General features: G+C 40.9%; 1 non-coding gene across 1 annotated transcript; it reads left to right on the top strand.

Annotated features, from left to right (window-relative positions):
- Positions 1-9476: 9476 nt before the first annotated feature.
- On the top strand, positions 9477-9548 carry TRNAT-AGU (transfer RNA threonine (anticodon AGU)). Its single transcript has one exon. It is a non-coding gene; the product is annotated as a tRNA-Thr (tRNA).
- The last annotated feature ends 400 nt before the right edge of the window (positions 9549-9948 follow it).

The raw sequence follows: 9948 nt of genomic DNA, 5'->3' as shown, positions 1-9948 counted from the left end.
GGACACATCAGGGTCTTCATCGACGACCAGTACGAGTACGTCGGGATCCACCAAGCCTGATTCATCCCCATAGAAGTAGGGGATCAAGGTCACCAATTCAGTGGTAGGCATCACTTTGCCCCGTTGTTTGGTGGGAGCCAAAGAAACATTGATGGGGATGGCGGCTGCTCCTGTGTCAACTACACCAATTTCCTCGCTGGGTCCGCCTTTGCACAGGTCATCATCATCTTGATGCCGAGTCTGAATCTTCACCACTACTCTCTCGTGCACGGGTTCGACATCCAGACGTGATCTCTTCCTGGAAGGCCTTTGGCATTCTGGAAGGCGGCGCTTTCCTCCCTGGGCCAGGCCCTCACTGCCGGACAACCAGGCAATTCTGGTGTAGGCGTACTCCTGGTGGCGGCCGTTGCGTCCTCCAAGTCTGCGATCTGCCTTGATGCCCCACCGTCCCAGTGTTCTGCCGACGTTCAGGACGGCAGCTTTCTCGTACCCGAACCCTTCGCAGAATTCACAGTATCGCAAATATAGCTCAGTTCGGCTTATACAATCTTTAACAGCCCCGGTTTGCTGGATGTGAGCCTCGAAAAATTCAAGGAAGGATTCCTTGCCAGGGTACCGATGGGCAGCGCGGACGTGAGTCATTTCTGCGATCTGGTGAGATGAGTGATTTACTTGACGAAGTAAACTTTCATAGAACAGCACTTGCAAAAATATAGTGAAGCCACACAAAAATATAGTAGACTAGCGTTTCCTCATTGATTTAATATCCTAGATGATAGATTAACAGAGTGAAGTTGAAGCACTAGTGTAGTGAAGATGAAACATCAAAATAGTGATGATGGCAGGTTACGGTAGAGGGTGTACACTGGGCAGAATTGCCTCTAGTGGAGAGTGTAATGTAGCTTGTAGTGGAAATATAATGGTGTGTGTGTGTGTGTGTGTGTGTGTGTGTGTGTGTGTGTGTGGCTGTGTCAGTCCTTGGAGTGAAGCGTGTTTTCGGACAGTGTGAGTGAGGGGCGCATCATCATCATCAGAGATGAATCATTATGCCAATAATTAGGGCTAGGCTAACCTGACCTCAGGTCTCATCAAAACACGGTATGGCGTAGTGGTGGTCTGTGTTTAATATTAGTATACTGAACTGATGGCAATATGAACCTGAATATTGTGAGAAAGATACTGGCTTCTGGGATCACGTTGTCTTGTGTGACGAAAACACGTTTACTTCTGACTGACGCTTCCAGAAATACTGGAGTGTGGCGGTTAACATACTCTCTCTCTCTCTCTCTCTCTCTCTCTCTCTCTCTCTCTCTCTCTCTCTCTCTCTCTCTCTCTCTTTCTCTCTCTGTCGCTCTCTCTCTCTCTCTCTGTATTAGACATTCCCACCGCACTGGTGCAGGTTTAGGTTATCAACTAAGAATATGATCAATTCTTTATCAATAACAGATTATTGCCCTGGCAGGTCAGGAGGCCAGGGTCGAGTGTGTCATAACATGGTAGAGGTTCAGAATAATCTTTTAGTAGCTGTACATATCTTGTGGTATCCATTAGTATTTTGTCTACACGGATATCATGATAAACTTTAAATTCAGATAGATAATATAAAACATGTACATATACACTTGTAGATATATCTATATGCATGTAAATGAGGCAGATGAATGTGTTATGTACTTAAAAATGCTACTGAAAGCTTAAAGATTCCGGTAAAAAACATAACGACTGTTGTGATAAATTCCTTTTTTTTGTAATAAATGTGTATTGTGCTGCATTTTGTGGCCGTCACACGGCCAAGATCGTTCAGCCAAAATCCGTTAAGGCCTGGAAGAAGTGATGAAAGGTGTTGAGAATATATATTTATTAATGATTACAAAACACAGACTATGTTCTCATCTTGATGTCTAAAAGATGACCCAACACAAGACGACTACTTTAAGATCAAAGATTCTAGACATTTCACAAATTATTTCCTATTATGTCCCTTTTCTCTCAGCATCATTTTTCTGGTTTACTTCGAAGAACTGCCATGTACTACCTAATATAATCATTAATTATTGATGTTTCCTGAATGATCTTCAACAACGTGTTGTATAACTCTGTTGTTGACATTATTTCGTGTAATGGATCAAACATTACAAAGTTGTGTCCATCCACACAGGTGTTACACGTCCCAAGTAGAGATAATTCCTAGATATGGCGTCTGTCTAACATAGATATATTTTCTGTTAATATTTGTATAATATTCCCCTGCTGGACGGTACTTAAGACTTTCATATTAAAGTTTATCAGTTGTAAGTGATCAAGCATTACAAAGGTGTGTCCATTGCCACAGGTGCTACTGATCCCGGGTAAAGGTATTTCATCATCTTTGTATCTTTAACCCTTCCAGTTATAGATGTTTAATCCCTGATTCCAGCCTTACGATCGATTTTTTCCTTCTTATCCTTATCATATAATTAGTCAGTTGAAGTGCAGAACACGCTTTTCAGTCCAGCCACTATACTGTGTTTCTCAAATGATACCATTGAAATGGTGTTACCGGACTCCAACTGTAAGTAGTTACACCTGGAGTGATAAGTCACCATCGGCAAGGCAAGTAATCCACGAGTAACTGAATTGGTCTTGGCTGTGACTTGCCCTTCCATTATTTATATATATATATTAAAATGTGACAGTAAGAATAAAAAGCCAGAGGAGGAGGAGCAGTACACATTGCTCATGATGTTTATGTATTGGCTTTACATCTCGACTAATAATTACACCTACGTCTTTCTCCTTCCTTGATAGTGCTATTTCTAAATCTTATGATGATCCTCTAATTTGCCTGCTATGTGCACACAGTATATCATTTTGCGTATACCTACAGTGAATATCACTGGCCATTGTACACTGTACAACGAGACCCTGGTCATCTTTCTGCAGTCGTCTTGCGTCATCGTACCAGTTGATAATGTTAGCTGATTTTGCCATCCTGAAATTGCTTTTAGTAATCAATGTCTCTTATAGATATCAAATATCAGGAAAATCTATCAAACTCGTAAGCACAATTTGACTGCATGTGCGAAAAATCGGATATAAGTTTCAAAGATTTTTCTGAAGAGAATTATAGAACAAGGCAGATCACATTTATTGTATCACATATCAGTTCACCAGGTAAAGACACCATTGTAACATTTTTTTTTTTTTTTTTTTTTTTTTTTTTTTATACTTTGTCGCTGTCTCCCGCGTTTGCGAGGTAGCGCAAGGAAACAGACGAAAGAAATGGCCCAACCCCCCCCCATACACATGTACATACACACGTCCACACACGCAAATATACATACCTACACACCTTTCCATGGTTTACCCCAGACGCTTCACATGCCCTGATTCACTCCACTGACAGCACGTCAACCCCGGTATACCACATCGCTCCAATTCACTCTATTCCTTGCCCTCCTTACACCCTCCTGCATGTTCAGGCCCCGATCACACAAAATCTTTTTCACTCCATCTTTCCACCTCCAATTTGGTCTCCCTCTTCTCCTCGTTCCCTCCACCTCCGACACATATATCCTCTTGGTCAATCTTTCCTCACTCATTCTCTCCATGTGACCAAACCATTTCAAAACACCCTCTTCTGCTCTCTCAACCACGCTCTTTTTATTTCCACACATCTCTCTTACCCTTACGTTACTTACTCGATCAAACCACCTCACACCACACATTGTCCTCAAACATCTCATTTCCAGCACATCCATCCTCCTGCGCACAACTCTATCCATAGCCCACGCCTCGCAACCATACAACATTGTTGGAACCACTATTCCTTCAAACATACCCATTTTTGCTTTCCGAGATACTGTTCTCGACTTCCACACATTTTTCAAGGCTCCCAAAATTTTCGCCCCCTCCCCCACCCTATGATCCACTTCCGCTTCCATGGTTCCATCCGCTGACAGATCCACTCCCAGATATCTAAAACACCTCACTTCCTCCAGTTTTTCTCCATTCAAACTCACCTCCCAATTGACTTGACCCTCAACCCTACTGTACCTAATAACCTTGCTCTTATTCACATTTACTCTTAACTTTCTTCTTCCACACACTTTACCAAACTCAGTCACCAGCTTCTGCAGTTTCTCACATGAATCAGCCACCAGCGCTGTATCATCAGCGAACAACAACTGACTCACTTCCCAAGCTCTCTCATCCCCAACAGACTTCATACTTGCCCCTCTTTCCAGGACTCTTGCATTTACCTCCCTAACAACCCCATCCATAAACAAATTAAACAACCATGGAGACATCACACACCCCTGCCGCAAACCTACATTCACTGAGAACCAATCACTTTCCTCTCTTCCTACACGTACACATGCCTTACATCCTCGATAAAAACTTTTCACTGCTTCTAACAACTTGCCTCCCACACCAACATATTGTAACATATTGTGAAACTAATATATAGCATGATTCATGTACAAGGACCATCTTCTACACATGACCAATATTTCACAACCATCACAAAATGATTCACTGATTTAGCCAGTGTATGTAATGTCCTTCCTTTTCCTCAGCTCATTAGGCATTTTCCGTGACCCAACCTATATGTTATTTGTCCCCTCATTTGTGACCTTGTAGTTGTTGTACGGTGGAGTAATGCTTGACTTGCTGTACTGAGGGACAGACACACTGACACAAGCCATGTTGTAGTTGTTGTACGGTGGAGTAATGCTTGACTTGCTATACTGAGGGACAGACACACTGACACAAGCCATGTTGTAGTTGTTGTACGGTGGAGTAATGCTTGACTTGCTATACTGAGGGACAGACACACTGACACAAGCCATGTTGTAGTTGTTGTACGGTGGAGTAATACTTGACTTGCTATACTGAGGGACAGACACACTGACACAAGCCATGTTGTAGTTGTTGTACGGTGGAGTAATGCTTGACTTGCTATACTGAGGGACAGACACACTGACACAAGCCATGTTGTAGTTGTTGTACGGTGGAGTAATGCTTGACTTGCTATACTGAGGGACAGACACACTGACATGAGCCATAATTCGTTGAATTGACAAAAATGAAGAGATAAATTTCTTGAAAGATATGTCAAGTGTAATGATACATCGACTTATGTACATTTTAGGAATCATTTACAAATTCAAAACATAAAATTCATATGATGGCATAGTGTGTTTAGATAGATTTCTAACTCTTAATGTTCTTATCAGTTCAGTCCAAGGAAAAAAAAAACATGACAAATAAAGCCAGATAACAGTGTGTCATAAGACCAGAGCCCCTGCCAAGCTTGGACTTGGCCAAACATAAACAACCACTTTCTTATAGACGATTAGTCAAGGTTCTGGGTCGAGCACCAGGATCTATTGACTTCCGTCCGACATAATATATTTTCTCTGATCCTTCATCATCATCACCACACTCCCGGCAACCATCAATAAACCCTTCCCAAATTCCTCACTTCCTTATAAACTCGTCCCTGTAGTCAACAATTAAGAAACCTAAACCGACCAAAAAGCATTACGTTGTTCAACAATGTAAACCCCAGCTAGGGTGAGCCTTAGACACTCTTACGGTATATTGTGATGGACGAAGGATTGACTACCCTGGTAATGTATTACACATTTACTTATTCTAACAACCTATCACTGATTACCGTTAAATACATATGGCAAAAATATGTTTTACTTGTGGACATCTAGTGAAAATACATGGGATATTGTATGCAAGCTAAACATTTGCTACAATAATAAATAAGATTTCATAACTTTTCTGGAGCACAAGGTACAGAAATATATGTAACGTGATATCGTTAAGATTAACATATCTAACATAAAAATTTCTATTTTGCACATAAATGTTTTATATGTAGAAATCAATAATGTTTTCAATAACATAAAGATAATTGCGTCAGTATCTATGTTGCAGGCTTTTTATCCGGGTTTTACACATTGTAGAAAAGTATTGTTTAGAGAAGAGTAATATAATTATCATTAACACAAGGTTCAAGGATTCTAAGTTATGAATTTCTACTCTTCAAAATGTTAGCATCATCCACTGAGAAAACTTTGAAAAACAGACTTTTATTTTGTGTGATGAGGACTAATGACAAATTATTTACGTTTTTCTTAAGAATATTCTTTATGAGTCAAATGAAAGTATTTTGTTAGATAAAAAAAACTTTCATCATTAACAACGAGAGATAAACAATCAGTGATCATAAACTTTATCTTTGATGAATTAAAGTTCATCAATTGACAGATAAAGATTATTATATACAATTTCCAACAATCTTATTGTCACGATAAAACCAAATATGATTAATAAATTTTTCAAATCATCAAAAGTAAAAAGAAAAAGCCGTCCGGAGGTAAGTTGTTTCCCCCGGCGTAAACACTTATAGGCGGAATCCGGTAACATCTCTTGAATAGCATGTATAAGACAGAGTAGAGTGGCTAGGCTCAGAAGCATGTTCTCCACTTCAACTGACTAATGATATGTTAAGACAACACAAACCACATACATCCATTGTGAGGATGGAATCAGGGATGAAACATCTATAACTAGAAAGGTTAAAGATACAAAGATGATGAAATACCTTTACCCGGGATCAGTAGCACCTGTGGCAATGGACACACCTTTGTAATGCTTGATCACTTACAACTGATCAACTTTAATACGAAAGTCTTAGGTATTGTCCCTCAGGAAAACTTTTTATAAGTATTTATAAAACACATATATATATATTAGATATACACTATCTCTAGAATATATCTTTACCTTGGACGTGTAACACTTGTGTGGATAGACACAACTTTGTAATGCATGATCCATTACACGATATGAACTTCACTAACGAAGAGTTATGCAACGCGTCGTTGGAGAACATTAATCAAATACCTATACAGAATTTTTGTGTTAGATAAAAGACATTTCTTCTGTTTCCCATATGAAGAAGTAAGAGTATTAGTGAAAGAGAAGAGAGAGGCATTTGGACGATTTTTGCAGGGAAAAAATGCAATTGAGTGGGAGACGTATAAAAGAAAGAGACAGGAGGTCAAGAGAAAGGTGCAAGAGGTGAAAAAAAGGGCAAATGAGAGTTAGGGTGAGAGAGTATCATTAAATTTTAGGGAGAATAAAAAGATGTTCTGGAAGGAGGTAAATAAAGTGCGTAAGACAAGGGAGCAAATGGGAACTTCAGTGAAGGGCGCAAATGGGGAGGTGATAACAAGTAGTGGTGATGTGAGAAGGAGATGGAGTGAGTATTTTGAAGGTTTGTTGAATGTGTTTGATGATAGACTGGCAGATATAGGGTGTTTTGGTCGAGGTGGTGTGCAAAGTGCGAGGGTTAGGGAAAATGATTTGGTAAACAGAGAAGAGGTAGTAAAAGCTTTGCGGAAGATGAAAGCCGGCAAGGCAGCAGGTTTGGATGGTATTGCAGTGGAATTTATTAAAAAAGGGGGTGACTGTATTGTTGACTGGATGGTAAGGTTATTTAATGTATGTATGACTCATGGTGAGGTGCCTGAGGATTGGCGGAATGCGTGCATAGTGCCGTTGTACAAAGGCAAAGGGGATAAGAGTGAGTGCTCAAATTACAGAGGTATAAGTTTGTTGAGTATTCCTGGCAAATTATATTGGAGGGTATTGATTGAGAGGGTGAAGGCATGTACAGAGCATCAGATTGGGGAAGAGCAGTGTGGTTTCAGAAGTGGTAGAGGATGTGTGGATCAGGTGTTTGCTTTGAAAAATGTATGTGAGAAATACTTAGAAAAGCAAATGGATTTGTATGTAGCATTTATGGATCTCGAGAAGGCATATGATAGAGTTGATAGAGATGCTCTGTGGCAGGTATTAAGAATATATGGTGTGGGAGGCAAGTTGTTAGAAGCAATGAAAAGTTTTTATCGAGGATGTAAGGCATGTGTACGTGTAGGAAGAGAAGAAAGTGATTGGTTCTCAGTGAATGTAGGTTTGCGGCAGGGGTGTGTGATGTCTCCATGGTTGTTTAATTTGTTTATGGATGGGGTTGTTAGGGAGGTGAATGCAAGAGTTTTGGAAAGAGGGGCAAGTATGAAGTCTGTTGGGGATGAGAGAGCTTGGGAAGTGAGTCAGTTGTTGTTCGCTGATGATACAGCGCTGGTGGCTGATTCATGTGAGAAACTGCAGAAGCTGGTGACATGAGTTTGGTAAAGTGTGTGAAAGAAGAAAGTTAAGAGTAAATGTGAATAAGAGCAAGGTTATTAGGTACAGTAGGGTTGAGGGTCAAGTCAATTGGGAGGTGAGTTTGAATGGAGAAAAACTGGAGGAAGTGAAGTGTTTTAGATATCTGGGAGTGGATCTGGCAGCGGATGGAACCATGGAAGCGGAAGTGGATCATAGGATGGGGGAGGGGGCGAAAATTCTGGGAGCCTTGAAGAATGTGTGGAAGTCGAGAACATTATCTCGGAAAGCAAAAATGGGTATGTTTGAAGGAATAGTGGTTCCAACAATGTTGTATGGTTGCGAGGCGTGGACTATGGATAGAGTTGTGCGCAGGAGGATGGATGTGCTGGAAATGAGATGTTTGAGGACAATGTGTGGTGTGAGGTGGTTTGATCGAGTAAGTAACGTAAGGGTAAGAGAGATGTGTGGAAATAAAAAGAGCGTGGTTGAGAGAGCAGAAGAGGGTGTTTTGAAATGGTTTGGTCACATGGAGAGAATGAGTGAGGAAAGATTGACCAAGAGAATATATGTGTCGGAGGTGGAGGGAACGAGGAGAAGAGGGAGACCAAATTGGAGGTGGAAAGATGGAGTGAAAAAGATTTTGTGTGATCGGGGCCTGAACATGCAGGAGGGTGAAAGGAGGGCAAGGAATAGAGTGAATTGCAGCGATGTGGCATACCGGGGTTGACGTTCTGTCAGTGGATTGAATCAAGGCATGTGAAGCGTCTGGGGTAAACCATGGAAAGCTGTGTAGGTATGTATATTTGCGTGTGTGTGGACGTATGTATATACATGTGTATGGGGTGGGTTGGGCCATTTCTTTCGTCTGTTTCCTTGCGCTACCTCGCAAACGCGGGAGACAGCGACAAAGCAAAAAAAAAAAAAAAAAAAGACATTTCTTGATAGTAAACATAAGAAATGATGACGAAAGATAAGAGACGTAGATGTAAATGTTTTGTTAAAAGATCAAATACTCCTGCCTTAAACTAACTCCTTGTATTGCATTTTCTTTTAGATATCCCAAGGAAAATATATTTTGTGGTTTGTTTATATATATGTTTATGTTTTTCACAACTTTTTTATTCTTTAATCTTTTAGGATTCAGGTTTAAGGATCTTGGTTCTGAACAACCATTATAATGCAACACAACACATATTTATCATAAATAAATCATTTATCACAATAACCATTATGTTTGTACCAGATTCTTTAAGTCCTCAATTATGTTTGCTCATAAATAAGAAATTTTTCCGCCACTGACAGGTGGCTCCGTGGTGTAGTGGTTAGCACATCTGTCTAGTAAACAGCTAATCCGGGTTCGATTCCCGGCGGAGCCTTTGTTTTCAGTATTCAGGATCGGAACATATATGACTGTGGTAAACCATCATCCGACACCACTGACCATCATCATCCAGGCCAACAATCATCCAGCAGTGACACATCCACTCCTGCTCGTGGCTGACCATCATCATCCAGGCCAACAATCATCCAGCAGTGACACATCCACTCCTGCTCGTGGCTGACCATCATCATCCAGGCCAACAATCATCCAGCAGTGACACATCCACTCCTGCTCGTGGCTGACCATCATCATGCAGGCCAACAATCATCCAGCAGTGACACATCCACTCCTGCTCGTGGCTGACCATCATCATCCAGGCCAACAATCATCCAGCAGTGACACATCCACTCCTGCTGGTGGCTGACCATCATCATCCAGGCCAACAATCATCCAGC

The sequence above is a fragment of the Panulirus ornatus genome, chromosome 70 (assembly GCF_036320965.1).
Source record: "Panulirus ornatus isolate Po-2019 chromosome 70, ASM3632096v1, whole genome shotgun sequence".
Lineage (NCBI taxonomy): Eukaryota > Metazoa > Arthropoda > Malacostraca > Decapoda > Palinuridae > Panulirus > Panulirus ornatus.
Note: the sequence above shows the minus strand (reverse complement) of the source record. Positions and strands in the feature narration are given on the sequence as shown.